This window comes from Gadus macrocephalus, chromosome 17, assembly GCF_031168955.1.
Source record: "Gadus macrocephalus chromosome 17, ASM3116895v1".
In the NCBI taxonomy this organism is placed as follows: domain Eukaryota; kingdom Metazoa; phylum Chordata; class Actinopteri; order Gadiformes; family Gadidae; genus Gadus; species Gadus macrocephalus.
The window spans coordinates 10,265,020-10,289,342 of NC_082398.1; the positions used below are offsets into that span (position 1 = coordinate 10,265,020).

The 24,323-nt window shown below is 47.4% G+C and overlaps 1 protein-coding gene across 1 annotated transcript in view; it reads left to right on the forward strand.

Moving 5' to 3' along the window:
- Positions 1 to 555: 555 nt before the first annotated feature.
- The window catches only part of LOC132475930 (neurexin-2-like), a 65,413-nt gene continuing 41,645 nt past the window's right edge, over positions 556 to 24,323 (forward strand). Inside the window, exon 1 of the mRNA XM_060077334.1 lies at positions 556 to 961. The gene's annotated coding sequence lies outside the window, so the exon portion shown is untranslated. The remainder of the gene's footprint in view (positions 962 to 24,323) is intronic.

The following is a 24,323-nucleotide window of genomic DNA, read 5'->3' on the forward strand; positions in this document are numbered from 1 at the left end:
TGTTTTTCACATTAGAAAGCATCTTAATGGAAGTGTTGAGCATCCTCCTCTGATAAGTTCTCCGTACTTGTTAACAACCCCTCTCGCACAAACACGGATAAGCCACCTTCTTTATTTAGCAACAGGTGCTCTTAATAAAGACATTGATTGCGCCTGACCCCTTTCAGCTTAATCGACCCCTCGTGGTGTGTCTCTTACACACACACACACACACACACACACACACACACACACACACACACACACACACACACACACACGGGTAACACATGCGTCACCTTCCAACCTCAATATTGTGTCCTCCGACTTCCCCCCCCCCTCCCTTCAAAATGTCCAGGATATATGATACTGATTGATTCCTCAAACAGGTGTTTGACCGCACAGATGGGGGCAAACCAAATCACATGTATGTGACAGAAATAAAAAAAACATTATTATTGTATGATTAATAATATTAGATTTTTTCTTTTTCCAACGAGGTATCGTTGTAAACTCAACGTGTTGAGTTGGACCATGTCTGAAGCAGCGCGTGTCGGATAAATGGATGATGGATGAGTTTGGAGCGCGTGGGCTTCCCCACTGACCGGCGCGTAACGCGTATAGTTCAGTCGGGTGTGGAGTCAAGTATGACCGCTTAGTTAGCTCAGTTATCACCGATTGTAAGCTACACGCTTTTTCGATCGGAAGAACTAATCGGTTTCTCGGAGTCTCGCGGAGGTGGAAAAAGGCGGGGCGTGTCACAGTGTCAGCGGCCCTCCTTGCACGGTCCTGCTCGGCGTGTCCTGCTGCTGCTGTAGCGTCTGCTCCGCGAGACCGCAGGTGGAACGTGTTCGCTCGTGACGTTCACATCTGCTCGCGCTGGATAACGGACCCTATTACCCCCAGAAGCGCGAGGCATTTCCAGGGATATTTACCACGCGAGTCTTGGAGAATTATTCATAGGGATTCCGCGAGAACACAAGTAAGGACTTTGTTTGTATCCTTCTGCTGCTTTCTTCTGTTTGTTCCCCGTGCTCTGTGCCGTTTTTGTGGGGCTGCATTTCTCTGCTTTCGGGTTTGCGGTGAGGCTTTTTTTCTTTGGAGGGAAGGGGGTGATGGAGGGGGGGTGGTGGCGGGGTACTCCGCGATGAACGGATACAATCTGGTCGCGCAGTGTTTAGCCAACTGTCGGGACGCGGTCCGTACACACATGTGTTAATAATACTGATCCCCATTTACAAACACACACATTTATTGGCCATTGGTTGGGTTGGAAAAGGCAAGCGCAAACGATGCGTAAAGGGGCCATTGGAAAGGTTGGAAAAGGCGGCTCTTTTATTTCTGGGGTCCGGAGGGGTAGGGTAGATTATTGTGATTTTTTTTGTTGCAGAATTGGGATTTTAAATATGAATCCCAGAAAAAGAGAGAGGTAAAGCGGCCACACGCCGTGACTCTGGCCGCAGTATGAACATTAAGTGTGGATAATGAATGAATGAATTGTGCCTTTAGCGTTGTGTGATTGTAATGGTTTCGATTGGATTTATTGTCGCGATTTGATGTTTTTACTTATATCCTACTAGTGTCCACGTCGCCAAGGTCCCGTGGTTGAGGCATGTAGACTGTGTTTTGTGGCTGGCAGGTGGGTTAAAATAAAATCACACAGTGACACTCTTTAAAACACATAAACATGTTTTGGACACAGTCAAATTGGGGAAAAAGGCTGAACTAAAACACATTCGTGTTTCCCATGGTTTTGTCCATAGAAATGTGCACTATTGTGCAATATGCTTCTTCGATAACAAGCAATGCATAATTGAATACCCTCAAATACCGCACCAGAGCGCATTTGTGCTGGTTGCAACCGTGTGGCAATGCTGTGACCGTGTGGACACTCGTCTGGTGACGAGGGCTTTTTTATCTTGAACTTCTGGGTAGGAATATCGATAGAATATGGATCAGGCGACTTATTGAGACTGCATGCAACTCGTGCGCCACGAAGTCTCCAAACGCCCACTGGGGAGCGTATACGACTTCTTTTCACACACACACACACACACACACACACACACACACACACACACACACACACACACACACACACACACACACACACACACACACACACACACACACACACACACACACACTCACGCATGCACACGCACGGAAAATTCCCATCGAACAAGGAGAGGTGCATACGTTAACGACGGAGGAGACGAAATGTACCACTGTCACGGGACATAACTCAAACGTTTAGAGTTTCAATGGCGAAGAGAGAGATGGAGACACTAAGTTTTTATGCCCGTCCGCGTTGATTTGCGCAAGCTAATGCCGTCACCAGGGAGGAGATGAGGGTGAGGGAAGAAAATGCGGTCCTGCTCCGCACTGAATGACTAGATGAAAGAAAGAGAAGAAATCACTTACTCAGCTCCCCTTATGATTGTCCACAACAGCAGACTGCCAAGACGCAGTGGGTCAAACGGATCATCAAATATTCAGTAACTTCCATCAGTGTGTCGTTTCAAGCCGTCTAGCCGTTCAGCCAGGAAATTAGATGTTGTTTCGTAACAGTAAGGGTTTCTTTTTTTATACTCTTATCTTACCCGTGTGGGCTTTGGATGGGGTCAGAGTTGGAGGTGATTTCCCAGCACTTATTGACACAGGTTGCTTTAATGAATTTATGCTTGAATAATTGATGGGTGCAGAAAAAGGTTAGGTCGTCTCAACGTGTCAAACAAACTAGACCTCTGTTACGTTCCCTTGGCTTTGGGCTCAAAGGTCAAGGAGAGGAGTAATGATTTAGTGGCTATGGGCCACTGGACAAAAAAGTACATCCCACAGAACTGTCTGACGTCCAGATTGCAGGTTTCACCATTGAAATAACAAGCTAAAGAAACAAACAAATAAACAAGGAAAGATTCCCTTCAATAAAACAAAATAGCCCCCCCACTATCTTAACCCACCTTTGACAGTACAGTGTCGGTGTAACGAGGAGAGACACACACACACACACACACACACACACACACACACACACACACACACACACACACACACACACACACACACACACACACACACACACACACACACACACACACACGATATGTATTGGACCCTCTTGTTCTCGCAGCTCTCGGTTCACATCATGAAAGCACCCCTTCATCTCCATTGTGGAGCCAGATGACTTATTATAATTGCAAATTACCCGGCAATTTGAATAATTTCCTCAGACCTTTTGAACTGTTCGTTATTCAGATGAGGAGCTATAGCGAGAATTTAGCTCCTCTTGTCTTTTTTATTTTGCGAGCCTTTTTGTTTCGTTCACCCGAGCGGCTCGGTTACTTCTGATGAGAAGGTGTGTGCTGGGGGAGGGGTTGGCTTGAATGTCATCAGAAGAGGGTGTGACGTGGTGTGGAAAGCAGCGCTTATTGTTCTATAAATGTTTACCCCGGCGCTGTTCTTGTCTTATGATTAGTCTCTGAGTAGAAAGTGATACCACAGGCATTCAAGTGATAGAACAAAGCTCATGGCATATTTCTACCAACACAACTCATGATATCCTCTTCCATCTTAGTTTTGACGTGGACACCGTCAGGGCTTCGCCCAAGAATCAAGCGGGCTGTTTAGGTATGGTACAGATATGTTTATGTCCCTACCGATAGGGATGGTCTTAAAGACATCACTCAGTTGTCCATTGAAACATTTCTATGTCCTCTCCACCGAGCTCAACGGGTCGAGCATGGTGCTTTACCAATGCCAGGGTTAGAGTTTGAATGGGTCATGTTTTTACCGCATTGTAAGATGCCTCGACGAAGAAGCCTCTAACAATAGCGTATGTATGTTTAAATCATCTTGATTTGACGGTATGACCATGCAACACCTTTTGTAGCTACTGCGTTACTGTGTACCAACCAACACCGACCTGATGACGGCTTTACATTTCCTCCCTGGCTCTAAGCAGCTGGTGTTTAGCAGGGCTGCAAGGTGCAAAGACTGCCAGCAACACATAAACACTTCTGACTCGCAAGCCAGCACTGTTAACTGTGGGCGTGTGTGTGTGTGTGTGTGTGTGTGTGTGTGTGTGTGTGTGTGTGTGTGTGTGTGTGTGTGTGTGTGTGTGTGGTGCCAATTTTGACCTGCCAGCGATGCAGGCAACATCCGCCCATTTCACCTCAGCCGAGACGCTCTGCCGTGCCAGGGCCAGACGCTCTCTATCTCTCTGTCTCTCTCTCTCTCTCTCTCTCTCTCTCTCTCTCTCTCTCTCTCTCTTTCTCTCTCTCTCTCTCTCTCTCTCTCTCTCTCTCTCTCCGTCCCTCTCTTTCCCTTCCCGTTTTTCTCAGTCTACAGGGCTCACTCTTTCTCCCTGTTTGTCTGTCACTCCCTCCCCTCTCTCCTTCTCTCCAAGATGGACCGAGGTGAGAGAAAGCCGAGGGGAATGAAGAGTGGGCTTACATCCACTGGGAGGGAAGGAGTGATGGGAGGGAAAGAGGGTGGGAGGGAAAGCGAGAAAGAAAGAGAAGGGTGTGAGGGATGAGGGACAGATGATGGCGTGGGAAATGAGGAACGAGCAAGGGCGAGAGGTATGGATATAAAGAAGGAGGACGGGAGAGGAAGGGAGGAAGGGAGAGGAAGGGAGGAAGAGAGAGGAAGGGAAGGAGGGACAGGGTCTCAGGATTGCTAATCTCCAGTTATCCCTAACGAGGCATCGAGGAGAGCAATCTGCCTCATTAGCTTCCTCCAAGGCATCCGTCCTTCTGCCCAACCCCCATCCCTTCCTTCATCCAACCATCCATCCCTCCATCCCTCCCTTCGTCTCTCCCTTCATCCACTGGAAGACGGAGGAGGAGCGAGTAGACTGGCTGAGAAGCAGCTTGAGGGAGAACACCGGATACTTTGTATGAATTGAAAACGAAGGACCTTCACTCTGTTCTCTCCTCCCACTGAAGGAAAGGGCCAGTGTGTACTGCAGCCCTCTCTCTCTCTTTCTCTGTCTCGCTCTTTGTCTGCGAGTTTCTCTTTGACCATCTCTCTCTCTGTCTTTCTCTATCACCCGCTCCCCCCCCCCCCCCCCCCCTCTCTCTCCCTTATGCCCCACTTTGATCAGGTTACCAGCAGGGCATCCATGTGCGGTTTCAGCGGCCGGGTAAATAAAAACGGCTGTAATGTAAACCATGCTGGATCGGATGTTTCCTATTGAGCGTGTGCGAGTCACAATAGATTTCTCTATCTCAGTCTCTCTCTCTCCTTCCCTCGGTCAGTCGGTCAGCCGGGTCCAGGGGTGCCGTGGTGTGCTGAGGCACATAAAGACCAGGGGCTTTTGCACACAGCTTGGGCACGGCCGCCTCTTGTGGTCTCTGTTAATGGAGACGCGGTCGGTCGAGCCCGATAATCCCGGGCTTCAGCCCCGTGTCCGTGGCTTCCTTCAAAGGGACGGGCTCTACTCCCCTCCCAGAGCTTTCACACAGTGCAACCGCAGAGTCCTGTAGTCAGTGAGCTCTATTGTACAACAGAAGTCCTGTTCTGAAACGCCTGGACGAATCTCTGATCAAATAATCCATCGATGATCCGAAAAGAGAATCTGTGGTAAAATAAAACCTTATTTGATCTAAAGTGGTTTTCTCTGTATCTGAGCCCTGGCACACCTGGGATGGAAACGTGAAATATTTGCATTGCAGTATTGGCTGAATGGGGCCCTGAATGGGGCCCTATAGGGATGTTCAGTACTTTCTTAAACGGTATAAAAGAGAAATATCAGTAATAATAGAACGATGCTTAAAGCTACATCCCCAATGACTATACCTCAAATGTATGTTTTCTTAGCCATAAAGTTGGCCTACGCCGACAGGATGCTACCCTAGAGTGTTTGCCTACCTGGATGAAGCTGCACCTTGCAGTAAGCACCCCAGGGGAGTTGCACACATGTTTTTCTGTGGTGCTTTATTCTAAGGCAGCAGCCGTCAGCTTCATGCGCCTGGTGCCCTCCCTCTCTTCCCTCCGCCCCGCCTGCTGCCACTGAGCTGTTTAACCCAAATTACTTACAGTGTGGAGGAAGCCGCCTGCTTGCACCAGTTTTAAAAATACACCGCACCCGGCCCACGTACCGCGGCACAACCCTAACTAACGCCGTTGCACCAATTGGGTCGGCAGGCGCCGTGGTGTCCGGGCACGGATATCGGGTCAAGTTGGGGGTGACGATCTCTGGCGACGACGGCGAGGAAGGTCAGGTTTAGGGTGTGGGAAGTTTTGGGTCTATGGGTTTTTTTTACATACTCAAGCCAGTTTTTGGTATTCGTGTGGGGACATCTGTGTGGCCCGCGGTGGGTGAGTGTGTGTGTGAGAGCACGCTGTGTGTGACTCGTCGTGGATCCCCCGGAGGGAACTGAAGAAGTCGCCGTCTTGGTTGCGTAACGCAAATGTGGGACACACACACACACACACATACACACACACACGCAAAGCACAATTAAACCGAAAAACGCACGTAAGAGTTAATGTGGCGATAACTGTGTGTGTGTGTGTGTGTGTGTGTGTGTGTGTGTGAGTGTGAGTGTGTGTGTGTCGGAAGCTAATCCTCGCTCTCAGGGATAGCACAGATTCGTACATTTATTTTGCATAATCATGCTACATGCTTGCATAACCCATGCATGACTAACTACATTTTTACTTTGGATTTCATTTCACTTAAGCTCGTTTGAATAGGCTTTACTTAATAAGATGGAGAAAGCAGCCTAAGTATGGAAACCGTTTGGGTTTAATTTTATGTTCTTTGAGTATATCTGTTCACCAATAAATGGCATAGTCGGTTGCTTTGGAGAAAGGAAATTACATAATAATACATTTTGAATCTCATTTTATTATGGCATTGCAAGTGGATGGTCAAAAAGTAGTGGGGGTTAAGGGATTCAAAACCGATTTTATAAGTTCCCATTTTGTCTTCCCCTTGCTCATCTACCGGTTGTGGTTTAGAGAGCGAGAGAGGCCCATTTGATACACTGTAGTGTACACTCAATGTGTTCCATTTTAGCTTTGTTGTACCACGATCCTTCCAAGTCTCTGCCCTGCTTTTCCTCCTCAACTCCCCGACCGTGCCTCTCCAGAGAATCCTTTTGAAACGCCAGGCGCTAGCACGTCTCTGAGAATAAATATCATGCCCTTGAGATGTTTTGTGTATGCTGATACACTTCAGTAACCGTCAAAGAAACTACGAAGACCTTTCGTCTGTCAAGAGTTTTATGAAAAACAAGAAATGCATATGTGAGGCAGCAGTACATGCAGCCGTCTCGCTACAGACAGGATGGAAAAGGCAAGCATCCTTAGGTGGCCAGATTGATCCTACAGTACACCTGTTCGCTATTCAGTGACATCCTGTACCCATTTCTCTTCCTCCTGTGTAAGGTGTGAACCATGTGACATACTTAGGAAATGGAGGAGAGGTGGAAATTGGGGGCTGTCAAAGAAAATGGTCTCTCTCTCTCTCTACATACTATACAAGTCTGCCAATTATACCAGTCTCTCTCTCTACCTAATATACCAGTCTGCCCATTATACCAGTCTCTCTCTCTATCTAATATACCATTCTGCCCATTATACCAGTCTCTCTCTCCACCTAATATACCAGTCTCTCTACCCAATATACCACTCTCTCGACCCAATATTTCAGTCTCTCTTCTCTATCCACTATCCTTTATTTGGGTGTATCAGGTGTTGTTGTTGCTGTGTGTTTTGTCATTTATCTTCAAGGGTCCTATTACCACAAGATTTATGAATAAAACATACTACGAGACCACTCCTATATTCTTTCTAGTAATTTCCCCCCTTTCTCCCATCATGTGATAATGAGAGCTGCACATTGGTTCTAAATTAACCAGAATGCCTCTGGGGTCTAGCGGCACTCCATGCCAGCTATGCTGCTAGAACAGCCCAACTGATGGGGGGGGGGGAGGGTTGAACACATGATAAGTAGTCTGTGTTCTCTCTCTCTCTCTCTCTCTCTCTCTCTCTCTCTCTCTCTCTCTCTCTCTCTCTCTCTCTGGTGTGGATGGTCAGGTGTGACTCAGCACTGTAGCACCTGTCTGTGTGGATGCTATCTTCAGAAGCCCTCCCATCGCTCTCCCAGAGTCACGTCAGGGGGTTGTTTGTGTGAGTGTGTGTGTGTGTGTGTGCGTGTGTGCCCGCATGCGTGAATCCTTGGAAGAAATTGTATCAGCGACTTGAATTGAAACCCCTCTGCACTCTTTCTCTGATTAGCATTAAAAAAACAGACAAGACCGAGATATGTGAGATAATATCTAGAGCTTGGTACTGGTTGCTTGTACTGGTTAATACGAAGCAACAATGTTTTACATTATCACCTTGTTTCCGGGTTGTGTATGTTTTCTGAAACACACATGTGTATGGCACAATAGGCTGCCTCAAGTGCCAAGTGTCTTCAAACATAACAAAGTAGGTTTGAAGTTGGATAACACAGGATAAGTAGTACAAATTATAAAAAAGACATTTCAAAAAAACATTTCAGTTTGCAGCAACAAATCGTCTACAGGGTGAAGTGATGCTGTAAAAGACAATGGCAGGGGTGGTCGATATCTGCCAGCCTGGCTCTCTGTAGGTCGGAGAGGAACACTGACTGAGGATGGTAGAGGGACAGAGAGGATGGTAGAGAGAGAGGTTCAGAATTAGAGAGATCAATGCAACTGACTCTAAGAGATAGATTGGGAATGGGGAAGGTAGGCTGGGAATGGGAGAGGTAGGCTTGGAATAGGAGAGGTGGGCTTGGAATGGGAAAGAGAGACTGAGAAAGGGAGAGGCAGACTGGGAATGGGAGAGGCAGACTGGGAATGGAAGAGGTATGCTGGGAATGGAAGAGGCAGGCTGGGAATGGGAGAGGCAGGCTGGGAATGGGAGAGGCAGGATGGGAATTTGAGAGGCAGGATGGGAATGGAAGAGGCGGGCTGGAAATGAGAGAGGTGTTCTGGAAATGGGAGAGGTAGGCTGGGAATAGGAGAGGCGGGCTGGGAATGGGAGAGGGAGAGAAGGAGAGAGAATAAATTGAGGAAAAATAATCTCACATTCAAAAGTCGGCACCCATCGAGGCTTATTCACAATTTTCTTTCATTGATAAACTGCATTGGTACAAACACATTGGACGCACACACGCACGCACACAAGCACACACGCGCACACACACACATTCTTCCATGCTCACTTTTGGGTACTAAGGGTACTAATCTGTGCATGGCTGCCTCTCCAGGGCCCAAACCACACCGCTTCTCTCATGATTAATCCACTATTAGTCTCCCCCACCTTCCCCCCCCCCTCTCCCCTGTCTCCCGCTACCACCAACATAAATCACAGAAAAACATGCACCCCCCCCATCGCTGCGTGCCTTTAAAGGGCGAAGGGGAACATAAGTGTGATCTTGGGTCTATCTCACCATACGCGTCTCTCCTCTATCTCTCCTCCTCCTCTCCTCACTCCCTATTCCCAGGGGCGCTCTTGGCAAATTCCTTTCCCCCGTTTCGTAAACGCCCGACTCAGCATCTTTTGGAAATCATCCATTATTAATCCTCGCAGTACACCCAGGGTTTCGCTCGGCCTTGTCGCGGTCTTCGCTGGAATCACAGAGAATCATTGAGGAGGGCTGAGGGATTTTGGTCAGAATCAAGTCACTATTTTAATCATTTAGTCACCGATATTTATCCAAGGCGCAGGAAGAGATTAGCAGCTAGGGCCTAGCTACAGGATAGACTGTGGCCGTTGTGGATCGAACCCGGTCTGATGGGGGTCCAACACCCTAACCCCAAGTCTAGTAATAGTTGTTGATATTTATCCTAAAACACTAAACTACTGTGTGTGTGTGTGTGTGTGTGTGTGTGTGTGTGTGTGTGTGTGTGTGTGTGTGTGTGTGTGTGTGTGTGTGTGTGTGTGTGTGTGTGTGCGTTCAAAACCACTTGTGCGCCCTCAAATCCTTTGTGTCTTAAGCAAGGGTTCAAAGGATCCTATTTCAGCACCACGGACAGCTCCCCGCCCGGTCCGTGAGTCACATTCTCCCATGTCAGGACCACGGATAGCTACCATCCTAAACTTTCGTACACTCGTATTTTAATCCACGATGAGAAAGGACGTCTTATTTCAGCACCGCGGACAGCTCCACATGGCGGCCCTGTCTAGTGCCATTGTGGCGCACAGGTTCCTGTTTCAGGACAATGGACAGCTCCATCCCCACACGCGGACTTGCAGATAAACGGAAGGTTAAAAGGGAAGCCTTTCTTCAGCACCGCGGACAGTTCTACACGCGTGCCCTGTCTTTGGTTCACCGGGGGCTCGTGTTTCAGGACCATGGCCAGCTACACACCCGTCATATTTTAACGGAGGGTTAAAGGGGAGGTCGTATTCAGCACCGCGGACAGCTCTTCAAGCCTGCCCTGTCCACTGTTACTGCGGTACTACTGGCTCCTTTTGGACAGCTCCTCTCACCTTTATTCACTCCATCTGACTCCCAACCTAACCCTTACCCCCCCCCCCCCCCCTCTCCCCGCCCCACACACACACAAACACACACAATCCAATGAAATGTACTTCCGAGAGATGCTGTCAGCTCTCACAGGAACCTGCATGTGTGTGTATGTGTGTATGTTAACTTCTCAAATCCTATCTTCCTTGACTCTGTCTCTCCGTCTCTTTCTCTCTTTCCCTTTCTCGCTCTCGCTCTCTCGCTCTCGCGCCCTCACCTGCCCTGTGTTTTGTTATCTTTTGCCGGATGGGAGGGGGGGAGGAGTTGTTGTCAATAGAGGTGGTATGGGGTGACAGTCTTTTGCAGTGTGTGTGTGTGTGAGTGTGTTTGTCTGTGTGCGTTTGTGATTATGCACCTGAAGTTTGGCACTTTGTTGAAAGCCTTTATCAATGAATATTAATATTAACACTGCATTCCTTAATGTCAGGTTTGCTGTTTAGGAAGGGGTGTGTGTGTGTGTGTGTGTGTGTGTGTGTGTGTGTGTGTGTGTGTGTGTGTGTGTGTGTGTGTGTGTGTGTGTGTGTGTGTGTGTGTGTGTGTGTGTGTGTGTGTGCATACAGGCTCTGTACCTGTGACCCGGTGAAGGATGAGGATGTGACAGCTGAGGCCTCTCCTCCGTCACAAACCATTGCCGGGCATGGCAGAACGACATCTGTTTACTGTCAACGAGACGAGAGGGAGACAAAGACGGAGAGGAGGAGAGAAGGAGGATGAGCCGGGGGGAGATAATGGACCAGTGACAGGGATTGAGACTGGGAGAGCGATAGAACAGGAGGGGATCACACCGAGGGGAAGAGTTGAAAGGTTGTACGGTTGTTGACACACACGCACACACACACGCGCGTGCGCACACAGGAGTATTTTGTACTCCTAGTCATCCAATATATATATATATATATATATATATATATATATATATATATATATATATATATATATATATATATATATATTATCTATAGATAGATGATGTACATGATTTTTATTGATTTGGTAAGGGCTGGTCTATTTCATTCACACGTCATCTATACTTGAAGACATGTGAGTCTTTCACTTCCACCGTGAACATAATGTCCCCACCAGTCAGCCACACAGAGAGGAAGAGGTAGGGAAAGGGCTATGGAGTGGAATGGAGGGGTAGATGTGGATCCCAGTCGCGGTATATTATATATCTCTGTAAATGTCTGGCTTCTCCATGCCTGGCCTGAAATCTCCCATTCCTCCTCCTCCTCCTTCTCCTCTCTGCCCGTCGGTCGCTCAAACACAGCACCACCGGCTAGCTCCTCCTTCCTACTCCCCGTTGTGCAGAGTTGTATCTTTTCACCCCCCCTCACTCGTGCCCTGACATGCCAGATGTATTCCCTCCTCCTCCTTGTCTGCCCTCTCCTCTTGCAGCCTGCAGGAGGGAAAGCATTTTGCTCTTGCCCGCACATGTGAAATGGTATTTCTTTCGTGAGCGGTGCCCTATAGGGATTCATATTGCCTCATTTGGATGCTGTCAATGAACACCGCATACTGTGGATACTCTAGATGAAGGGTGGGGGGGGGAGTTGAGAAATAAAGTAAGTATGGGAGGAAAGATAATTAAGAATGGGATGGAAAGAAATGTGGGGTGTAAGGAAAGAATAGAAGGAAGACAAAGGAGATGATGAACTGCTTTTGAGGTTTTAGAAAAAGGCCTGATTTCTCTAGGGTCATTGTGGGGGATGTAGCATGACCTTGTCAGCCTAGCGTACTCATGCTAATGTTTAGTGCTGCACAGATTATTATTGGCCAATGTATGCCCTTAACACATGATCGCAGACTTGACTTGAAGTAAGGTAGCAGGCTCCACTTAGGTTGCCACGCCGCCTTCGTTGACTACTTAAAATTATAACACACGAGACCTGCACTTTAAAGTGAAAGCCTAATGCGCAACACACTTGTATATCTGGGTAATAGGCCTCCGCCAGATCACAGGAAGCAAAAGGTAGGCTACTACTATATGCATCTCCCATGTAGCCATATTGCCCATCGCACCATCATCATTAACAATCCAGACACGTGTAGTTAAATCTGTCCTCTATTTATTCTGTTTACAAATACTATAATAATGACCAATGATCTGTCCAAGTCATTATCTGTTGTGGAAATCTTCAAAATCTGCCTCTTCCCGGTTTCCCCTTTTCTCTGCCTGCGAATATCGATATGTGTTGATTTATTATAGGTTTGATTTAATCTGTGTTGGGTGTGTATTATCCATAGAGGCTATGGTATTTTCCGTTAAAGCTCCTTATAATGCGTGAGTGAGGGTGTGATGGCCTAACTCAGTCCAATGAATCCCACTGAATCTTTCTCCTTAGCTAGTGAAGTTAAATTAATTCGGTGTTCCTTTGAAAGGGATGGGCCTTAACATACCTGCTCAGTGCTTCTCTACTAAGGTTTCGGTGGTCAATGCAAATTTATTATTTTGTTACATTTACAAAAACAAGACTTCTACATGCCAAGCGGTGCCCATCTTAGTGGGTGATCTTAGATAGTGAGTTATTCCAAGAGGTAGCTTCTCTATTCCCTCTCATCACTTTGACTTGGTTAGTGTGTGTGTGTGTGTGTGTGTGTGTGTGTGTGTGTGTGTGTGTGTGTGTGTGTGTGTGTGTGTGTGTGTGTGTGTGTGTGTGTGTCTGTGTCTGTGTGCGCACTCATTCAAGGTGTTTGCATGAGAGCGGCATTGCTGACGAGGATATTAAATCATTAGGTGTCTCTGGCCTTGTTGACGGGAAGCCCCTCCTGGTTCCTATATTATATTAAATTATATTATATGATCCATCATATTATGTTGTATTATAGGGCAGCTCGTCGCTGGGTTCTAAAGGCCGTCTAATGTAATCAGCCAAGGTCTGATTGCTTGTAGTGTGGAGAGACACACTCGACCAGACTAGTGAGCGCACTAATGTACCGCAGACATCCAGGGACAGACTGGGCACGGCCCGCCTAGGTGCTGCCGTGAGGCCGCCTCTTCATTTAAGACCTTTCAGTGTCCGTGAGTGGCTGGGAGGGAGGGATCGAGGGAGAGGGAGGGAATGAGTTGGGTAGAGTGAATGGGTGAGAGACGGGGAGCGCAAGGGTTAAGTGAGAGAGAGTGAGGGTGCAGCTGTGAGTATGAGTGAAGTGTGGATGAGTGAATGTACTTTAAGGGACTCAAACATTGTCTTTCAATTCAGCGACAATCACAGGCTTTATTCAACATTTATTATTTCTGATTGATAACTCATAATCTGATAAAGTGTGTCGGTGCACGTCAATGTGTGCGAGTGTACGTCGAGGTGCGGAAGTGTGTACTTTGTGTGTGTGATTTGAGGATTTATGTCATCTCCCGCAGTCAGCGATTTGAAGGCTTCATCATTAGGTCCCGGTGTAAATCTGGATCAGTTTATTGGCTGTCGGACCCGTCTGTCAATCACCCGTACTCCTGTTATTCGTCGGCCGGCTGGAGTCCACTTCTACAAGAGCCATAAACTGTATTTGCGGTTATTCACAGAGAAACTGACTGCTCTTGAAGAGTGCCGGGCATGCACAGATGGTGTTTTCCACAGGGGGTAGAGGTTTTTGGCTTGACTCTTGTTTTTATTTTGTATTTGTAGTGTATAAATGTTAATTCAGCCAAGCGCTCTGAGCTCCTCCATATTTATTTCTTACTCGTCCTTCTGGGAGTCTTTTGGTTTGCCTGGAGAGATCCCGGAGCGTCGTTTACCGCGGGGCACTGAAGCCTGCTGGGACCGTACCTGGGATCAAGGGCTTCACAAATACAAGCAGACCAGACGCAGGCCAGACGTCTGAATATTTATCATCTCATCTGATCCAGAGATATCCATACAAACACAACACCCAGCCAGCCTAGAGATAGACGGCTCCTTTACATGAATCAAATGTTTTTAATTCATGCATTTAGTGCAATTAACTTTTACGAACAGCAGCTCATGGCTGTTTGAATTGGGCCCCTGCACAGAGGAAAACCAATCAAGATCCTCCAGACGGACTATGTGGTTAGATCTGGGATTGGGGATTGGACCCCCTGGCTACCAGGGGGGTTCTGTCCTGAAGACCCCCACTCCCAATCATCAAACGCTGGTTTTCAGCAGCGTCACGCTACGTTCTCCGTCTCGCTCAATGTACTTTGTTGAACAATGTGTACGCACAAGCAGGTAGGAACACACTCACACACAGGGCGACTGCGCTCTTGCGTTCTCTCGCTCTCCATCTCCCTGGTGACTCCCTTATCACACACCCACGTTCACACACAATCACACCCACGCAAACCGCAGCGGCAGTAGAAAAAAAAACAAAGCAACCGAGCCACAATCATTTGTTTCAATCGCCCCCCCCCCCCCCCTCCCCCTGTGTGAGTTTAGCATAGTTTAGCATAAACCACCCGGGGAATCCAAATGGGAGGAATTACGCAGATTTCTCTCATCTCTCCCAAATGGTAGACTCCCTCAGCACTTCAGCAACCCCTCCCTCATATCCCGCCCTCCCCTCCCCACTCCACCCAACCCCCCCTCCACCCCCTCCATTCTGGTCCCGCCCACTTAGATGCTGAGTAACCTGAAGCGGATCAATGTAGTTCCTCAGCAGTACTGTTTGTGTTTGAACTGTTAAGGAACAAGGAAATAGTAGGTGATTGAAAAGCAAGCATGGATAAGGGATCAATTAGAGGTGTTTGATTCCCAGCCAAAAGGTGCAGGGTTCTGATCCTTGGAATCATCATGGGTCGGAAATCCATCGCAGAACCTTTTGGCTGGGAGTCTGTTGAGTCTGTTGCCCCCCCACGCCTCCCATCTGTGTCATAAAGCCTCCAAAAAATCTGTGGTGGAGACGCAAAGGAATTGTTAAAAAAAAAAAGGGAACGAACAAGGCTGACTTTTTCTTGGAGCAGTGAAATTGGCCTACACTACTTGGGTGTCAGCCAGTACAATCCAAGCGGGATAAATTGGAGGTATCGGAGAATATGCTTGTAGCAATGTCCATTGCTACAAGCCACCTACTTGGCGGCCACATTCCACCTAGGTGGCTTTTACTGGGCTCCCCCAAAACAAGAACGTAGGGCGGAGGGGTTGGAACCGGTCGATTGCCGATGTTGAGTATAACGACACCCAGGAGGACGTGCAACGTGGCGCTATGCCGGAGATCCCGGGCTTTGTGGCGATGGACGGTTTAACCTGTTGCACATTGATTGCTCAATGTAGAAAAGGGTGGGCAGCCTCAACCATGCCCCAGAGTCCAATCATTCTGACTGGGGCCAGGTGAGGCTGCTTAAACCAAGCCTGTTAAGTAACACACACACACACACACACACACACACACACACACACACACACACACACACACACACACACACACACACACACACACACACACACACACACACACACACACACACACACACACACACACACACCACACACACACATAAGTTATAGTGTTGCATAATTCAGCGTGGGACACACCGGGCCGGGCTGTGTGTTCTTGTTCACTGTCTGCAGTGGTTATTGGAATGTGTGCAGCCATGTGGAAAATGGGGGGAAAAGGTTAAGGGTTGTTTCTTGTTGCTTTGTACGTTGCATTCCACCTCTATCTATCTTTCAACCCATTGTCCTGTCCGTCTGCACTGTCGGGAACATAATGACACTACCCACCGTCCTGTCTGTCTGCATTAAGCATCAAGACACAAGATCATCACCATCAACCATCTCGTAGCCAGCAAGCCAATTGTATGCTTCTACATTTTCTCTTGCAAATGTTGGCTCATTAAAATGAGAAGCAATGGAGATTTTAACCAGGATTGTGTTTCTCTGATCGCAGAGACAAGCAGATGGATTCTGCTAGTCTGGTGTTGTTGTCTGTGAGGTTGATTAAGTAATCTTCACCCTCTCAGTGATATGGTTAACCCTGGACACACACAGACACACACACACACACACACACACTTGAACACCTCTTTCTCTGTGCCAAACAAATTAATCCTGGTGATTAAATGGTTCTTTAGAAAACCAGGAACCCACCACCCTGAATTGATTCCGGCCCCTCTAATTCAATAGAAAGCTGCTGCAGTCTGCTTCCCCTGCCTGCGTTCTCCCCTATGCTCCAACGTACCAGGAAATACTGCGAACAATACTTACAAAGGATAAAAGGAATAGAACATGTAAGGTTGGGGAGTGCAGAGCGAAACTATTTTGAAGGCAATGTGTGTGTGTGTGTGTGTGTGTGTGTGTGTGTGTGTGTGTGTGTGTGTGTGTGTGTGTGTGTGTGTTTGTGTGGACATGTAATGTTATCATCTGAAGAGCCTAAAGACTAAATGCACTTTGTGAGCTGTGTGTAAAGTCCTTAGTGAGCTTGGAGAGAGAGAGGAAATCGCTATCATTTGATATTCAACAAAGAATGAAAAGCCCCGTTCCTCCCCCCAGACGACCCCCTCCCTTTGCCTCACCCTCCCCTCCTCTGTTTTTCGCGGCCTCCTGCTGTTTGTGTTTAGAGAGGGTCTCGCTTCTGAGGCTGTGGCCTTGTTGTCGATCGCCCAGGAACATCGGGACTCTCTCTCTCCCCGGCGTGCCGGGGCTGAGGTTTAATTGTGTGCCGCGCGCCTCCGCCGGCGACGACAGACCGAGAGCCGATCGACTCTGATGCTCTCTTTGTGTCTGTGCCGCGCTCCCGCTATCTCTGACGCGCCCTCGCTCTCTTTGTCTTTGATGCGCTCTCCATCTGTCTCGCATTCTGCAGCTCCCAGTCTGAGTCCCTAGCTCTTCAGTTCTCCGTTTCCCCGCGTTTCCTGTTCCTGTCTCGTTCTCACTGTCACTCATTCTGTCACTTAATTGTTCCCTCTCTCTCTCTCTCTGTCTCTTCGTCTATCTTTCTCTGTCCCTCATAACTCCTAATTTGGCCCTCACCGTCTCTGTTGGTCAATCTTTTAATTTATTTTGCAACCAAAATACTTTTTCTCTTCCGTAGTGTTTCTATATTTCAGACCTTCTTCTTTCTCTTTCTCTGTGTCTGTCTTTTTCTTGCTTTCTACTGCTATTGCTTTTATGCCCGGGCTCCCCCCGTCTCTCTCAACCTTGCTCTTTGAGAGCCGTTTGTTTTCAACATATTTCTTCACAATCCTTCATGCGATTTTCTCCTACGCCCCTGCTCTTTATTCTCTGCCACGGACACTTTTGCATACAAAATGGAGAGGCAATTTTAAGAAAAAAGATTAGAAGTGACAGCAATGTTGTTCCCAGCCTTCCCCCCGCCCTCCACCTAGTCTGCCAAAATAAAAACACTTGCTTTACCCGAAGAAAGCAAAAGACTGCATTTATTGGCTCTGAACCATATGCTGGTGACCTAGACTGTCTGACATCTCACCGCTAACAAACGCCTGGGGATTTCTAAAAGCAGGTTGGTTGTCTCAACAACCAGCCTCCAACAACAGCCCTTGAACTTTACAGGAATGTTGCTGTACCGGAAATTAAGCTCTTCCCCTTGTTTTCCTTGTGGTGAAACAAACTGGAGATACAGCGATCACTTTGTAATGATGAGGATGAGGACTTTGTTACATGGAGAGAGCTTTTTAAAAGGTTGAAAATGGATGTCCAGGGCAACGGTACACCATTTAGTTCAGCTTCATCAAATGTGTGCTAAGTCCACACGATTGGGGAAATTATGGTTTTCCAAACTCTTTGTTTAAATATCTTTAAGAGAGAAATGTTGAGAGAAGCATTGAAATAGTAGGGTGGGGCTGACAAGAGGCAGCTCAACACCGACTCAAACTGCCCCAACTTTGAACATTACATTCGACAACAAAGTCGGAGGCATCGATTGAGTTGCAAAATCGACGTTCCCAGTAAAAGTCGCTCGCATTTAGTTCCAGTTTTATTGCGAGTGATTTTGTTGTGGAAGGGAAATAGAAAAACAGATGTTTAGGATACACACATCCAGATGGGAGCGGAAATGCTTGCGGGCCATGAAACCGATCTTGAATACTTTCTGTCTTTTTTCGCTCCTCCACCATCAGGGTTTAAACGCCGTAGAGGGAAACATACACAATTAATCTGTCGGTTTCGCTCCGTCTTTGAAGAATAGGAGACTGGCTGGAGGGGGAATACTCAACTCTGTTTTGCTGCTATAAGGAAATAGTTGATGACACATCATGTCGGTGGAGTCTGGCTCTATCGTCTCCCAGATCTAATGTATGCCATCTTGTCGGGGGTTGGTGGTGGATGAGGCGAAACCCGAGCAAAGGGGAAGCGGGGTTGGAATGGAAAAGGAGGGGAATATGATTTGACAATGGGGAAAAACGTGTTGACATCATAATAGTAATTGATTTGTTTTCCTCCGGGCTAAAGGAGGAAAACTGTTTGTGTGGTTGTGTGTGTGTGTGTGTGTGTGTGTGGCCCTGTGCGGGCTTGCTTTCGCTTCCGTCTACTCCATCTCGAGAGCCATCCGATTGAGCCACTGTCGTCAGCTATTTTCCTCACACGCCTCGGAATGAAAGCCAATCGATCGCTTCGATGAATCCATTGGCCAGGGTGTTGCCGCATTCATTTTGCAGATGATCTCTCCATCAGGGCAATGAGCCAGGGGTGTCCATATCGCCACTGGGGGATGGAGTGGTGGGGGGTGATGACATCATCACTGGTCATTCGGTTGGCTCCTGAAATGGTAGTAGGGACACCGTCACTCCTACAGTCTAGTGAAGGGTTTCCCACTGGCGTGAAGTGCACAGGGACACGGATGCCACTGGCTTAAAACATTATGCGTGGAAGCAGATGCAGAAAAATGCAAGAAGGGGTTGCAAAAAATGTTAAGTCTTTGAAGATTTGGTCTTCTCTTTCTAAACCGAGTTTCATTCCCCAGCTTGATCTTCTGCTAACACACAGTGACGGAGACTAAGTCTCTGTCTTTTTTAGCTCCTGCCAAGGTTCTGTGCTTTCTCTCTCTGAGTCATCATGGATGCGTAAAAACTAAAGAGCTTTCAGCCGAGCTGCCGCCAAAAGAGTTGCCAACTGAAAACAGAAATCAAAACAACAAAAACAGAACCTTGACCAAGTGTCTTATAGCACGTTGCTTCCAAAGAGAAAATGCCTAAAAGGGTTGGTTCTGCTGCGTTTCTGCTTTGTCTGTTTTCTGCTCAACAGAAGTTTTGACATATTTTGTTAGTTTACCTTTGACATGAAGAGGAAGACGAGGATGTTTCAAACGCATCTAATGTTCTGTCGGACAGGTTGCAGGGTGATGAGGTATCCCATAGCAACATTGTCTGCTAAGTGACTCAATAGCAATAGATAGTGTGTATAGATATAATATTAGGATTGGTCGTAGGCCTTCCGGGCTGGCAACTGTGAGAGAGAGAGAGAGGGAGGGAGAGGTAGAGAGAGAGGGAGAGGGGGAGAGAGAGAGAGAGATTGGACTCTATCTCCCTATCCCGCCGGCTCCCTTTGATGGGATGGCAGCCACCTCTTCAAACAGCCTTTGCTGTCACTAACACACACACAAGACCACTGGCTGGCCTCGCCACCTCACCTTATTCAATTGGCTGATGAGACCACAACAGCAACGGCCAAAAAATAATGAAAAGATGAGTGCTGGTGTCTCCTCTATCACCCCGTCCCCCCGTCCCCCCGTCCCCCCCCGTCCCCCTCTCCACCACCAGTCCTCCGTTACCTTTGCGTGCCCTCTGCTCTCATGTCTCTTTGTTCTCTTTGTTCGTCTCTCTGTTTGCTGCGCCCTGAAAGGTTTCAGTTGATTTGAATTTGTATTTATTTTTTAAGGGAGGGAAATGTCACGTCTGTGGGTGAGTGTTGGCTGTTATTTCGTTTATTTGATGATTCAAATGCAGAAGAGCGTTGGTGTAGTGTTTTTTGTCCTTGATGTGTTTTATCTGCGGCTTGGAACAGGTGTCTTGCTGTTTTTGTGGTTTTGGCGCTCCTGTATCTGACGACATGGTGCATTATGGGAATTTTGGGAGATAAGGTTAGGAGGTTGAATGTTCAACTGACCATTATTATATATTTTTTATTAATCCTCTAAATACAAACCAAACTGATTAGCAATCATAATATCTGCATTTTACACGCTGGGATACAAGTACTTACCGCCTGCCGTATTCAAGTTCTTTCCGAATTGACTGTTCAAAGTCGTCAACACAGACTTTTGATTAGGCTAATCAACGGCAGCCTTGTTGACTTGAAGATATGCACTCGTTTGGCGTTACCGCGGGAACCGGCGCAGCAGCTACTGCCTTTAAAGTTTTCACGAGCCACAAACAACCAACCAACGATTCAATTAGCCTAACCTTTTCAGAAGTAGGGGATAAAAAACAACACTAAATGTATTTATTTTAAAGGTTCCATTGAGCAATAAGGAACACGGTCAACAGTTCATGTGAGTAGGAAAGAGCATGCTTGCCTTTGAAGGGCCCTTATTTAAATGACCGGCAGCATGTAGATAAGCCGTTACAAGCCATTTCGAAATATGTCCTGTTAGCGACATCACAAATGCTAGTGTCCACCCCATGGTGGTAGATGGGTGATGCGAGATGTATAGTATAGATGTTGGGTTGTTTTTGAGCGGCTACAACAACAGGTCAAATTGAAACCCTTCGTGGGTTTACTATAACCATGCCCATGCAGGGTGTAATATAACCTGGATTCAAACAAGAAAACCAAGGACTCTCAACGCAACTTCAAATAAACCAACAACAAAACATACAGTGGTCGCCTTTATGTAAGCCGAAAAAAATATTTTTGCTCTTCTAAGCACCACTAAACTGATAAATAAAGAAAACGCCAGAAACTAGAAACTGAACCCCAGACTACGAGGCAGCGTTTCCTAAACACATATGCTGTTTATGCATCCATTCTCCCAGTGACTATACTGTTTTTGTCTTCATATGTTGCTGCTGGGATTTAAGTGCAAATCAGACCCTCCATCAGCACCTCCCATACCGCATGTGACTGGTGATGCACCATGTGCACGCTCTTGTGTGCACACTCCAACGTGCACTCTGGATGCTAGTGCCTGGTAGCTTGCATAAATAATTCTGAAGAGCCCCCCCCATCCCCAACCTGTTATTTTTGTAACTTTTTGGGGGATGTACACATGCAACCCACATGGTGTGTTTGTGTGCATTTGGGTGTGTGTGTGTGTGTGTGTGTGTGTGTGTGTGTGTGTGTGTGTGTGTGTGTGTGTGTGTGTGTGTGTGTGTGTGTGTGTGAGCAAGGACTGTGTGTGTGTGTGTGTTTGAGCAAGGACTGTCTCTCAAGTTAACCGCCTGTAGTGATTGTTTACTGTGTGTGTTTTATGTGTGTGTGTGTGTGTGTGTGTGTGTGTGTGTGTGTGTGTGTGTGTGTGTGTGTGTGTGTGTGTGTGTGTGTGTGTGTGTGTGTGTGTGTGTGTGTGTGTGTCAGACAGACCACCTCCTTCGCAGCCCTACACAGTCTACCCCCTGCCCTTCTCCCCCCCTGCTTGGACCTGACTTATTCATGATGACCTGGTGATGGCTTTGATGGAGGGGTAGAGTTGGAGGAGGAGGAGGAGGAGGAGGAGGAGGAGGTAAAGAGGGAATAGGGAGATGTAGAGGTTCTGTGGAAGCAGGAGCTGACGTGAAAAGATATGACGGAGGAAAAGAAGAAGATGAGGAGGTGGAGGAGGAAAGTGAGGAGGGATAGAGGTTTGGGTGGAAGAGCAGGGAGAGGCGGAGGGGAGGGAAGGGAGTGAGGAATGGTAGGAGAGGGATGTGGAGGACGGGGTAGAGGAAGTGATGCGGAAGAGGACAAGGGCGGGATGGGAGAGGACGAAGATGTAGATTGAGGAGGAGGAGGAGGAGGAGGAGGAGGAGGAGGAGGAGAGCGTTTTCGAAGAATCACCCTCTAGTCTCCTGATCCGTCATTTTCCCTGTTGGCCCACAACCCCTGTGTTCTTTTAACCTCTGCCTGTGTGTGTGGTTGCGTGTGTGTGTGTGTGTGTGTGTGTGTGTGTGTCAGGTTACGTGTGTGTGTGTGTGTGTTTCTACTTTGTGTGTGCGTGCAGGCATTTGTGCGTGTGCTTGATTGGCAGACGGTAATTCCATTTCAACCTTGCGTTACCTTGCAGAGAGAGAGAGAGAGAGAGAGAGAGAGAGAGAGAGAGAGAGAGAGAGAGAGAGAGAGAGAGAGAGAGAGAGAGAGAGAGAGAGAGAGAGAGAGAGAGAGAGAGAGAGAGAGAGAGAGAGAGAGAGAGAGAGAGAGAGAGAGATGAGTTCTGCTGATACGGAACATTTTTCACCTTTAAGACAGAGACGGAGGTCTGTGCATTTTGGGACTCCACAACCCGGAGCCATCTGTCATGATACCATGAATTAACAATGTGTTGCTGATATCCTACATAATGTGTAGCTGATATCCTAAATACTGCGTTGGTAACAAAATGCTGGAGCGTTCATCCTCGTCAGCATTATTATTTTATTACTACACAAAGCGGGATGTCCAACCAATGACAAGCTGTACGCTTCATTTTTTTCTACGATTCATAGTGAAACTATCGACTCGACGTTTGCAGACGGTAAATGAAGGTAAAGGAAGAGGCAAGGGTCAAGGCGGGGCCAATGGTGAGACACAGATCCTAGCCCACTAGTCGTTAATTCACTCATTCATTAACAAATTCATTCATTCTTTTGCTTTCATTGTTTTGCATTTACATTTGCATTAACAATTTCAAAGCAGTTCGGAAACTCTGTTTTTTGGTTCTCTTTGGGGAAGAAAACGTTCTACCTCTGCACACACAATTGAGTTGGGGAGCGAGTCTGAAGCGGTTGCTCTGCCTACCCACTCTGGGTGTGTCCCTTACTGCGCTGTTTGTAATTTAAATGCATGGCTGTACAGTCATCACGACACACAGTTCTCAACTTTTATAATATCACAAATGCAAGGGCTTTCATCAGTGGGCATAGTCTCAATCACCAGTGTTGGACTTCATCCGGCAAATGATATTTACTTTTATTGCCACTTCAAATTTTTTAGAAAACAACTGTGAGAAAACAAACAAAATACTTTAAAAAGCATCTATAAAATACCAGGGATGTTCTAAGGATCTCTATATGTCTTTTGTTTTTCATTTGACCCACACCCAGCAACGACCCTCACAGCTTCAGTTAACCTACGGTGCTCCAATCTGGGGAGATATTCCCCTATGGTTGCTCTCACTCTCGCTTTTACCGTGGCTCCGGCTCGCTCAGCACCCATTCAATCAAAACTGCTTTCCCCTCCTCACCTTGTCGTCTCATCGATGTCTGCAATGAGCCTATTCCCTCTCTCTCTCTCGTTCTTTGCCTCCCTCTCTCTCCCTCCTTCCATCCCTCCCTTTCTCTCTCTTGTTCCTTCCCTCTCTCCTATACCGCAATTACGTCCCTCCCTCCCCCCCCCCTCCCATCCTCTTTCTGGCCCTCCCTCCTCACTTATCTCCCCCTTCCATCCCTCCCATCTTCGTTTTTCCCTCTTCTTCCCTCACTCTCTCCCTACTTTCAGCCCCTCACTTATCTTCCTTACCACCCCCCCCCCCCCCGCCCCCCTTCTCCATCTCCCGTTGTGAGCCAATTCAAGCCACTTTATCCCCAGAGGCATTTGGCTTCTAGTTTACACCACGAGAAGGGAGGGGGGTACTCCCCCCCCCCCCCCATTATCGATCCATCCCACTAGCGTCTTGTTTCTTGGATTCAGTCCTCTTCTTTGGAAGGCTAGGTCCTCGTGGGCCACGTGACAATGCTATGCCAGTTATAGTATTCCTCGGAAAGACACAATTTATTTTCCTCAAAGGGCTGTACATAAGAACCATGAGTTGAACC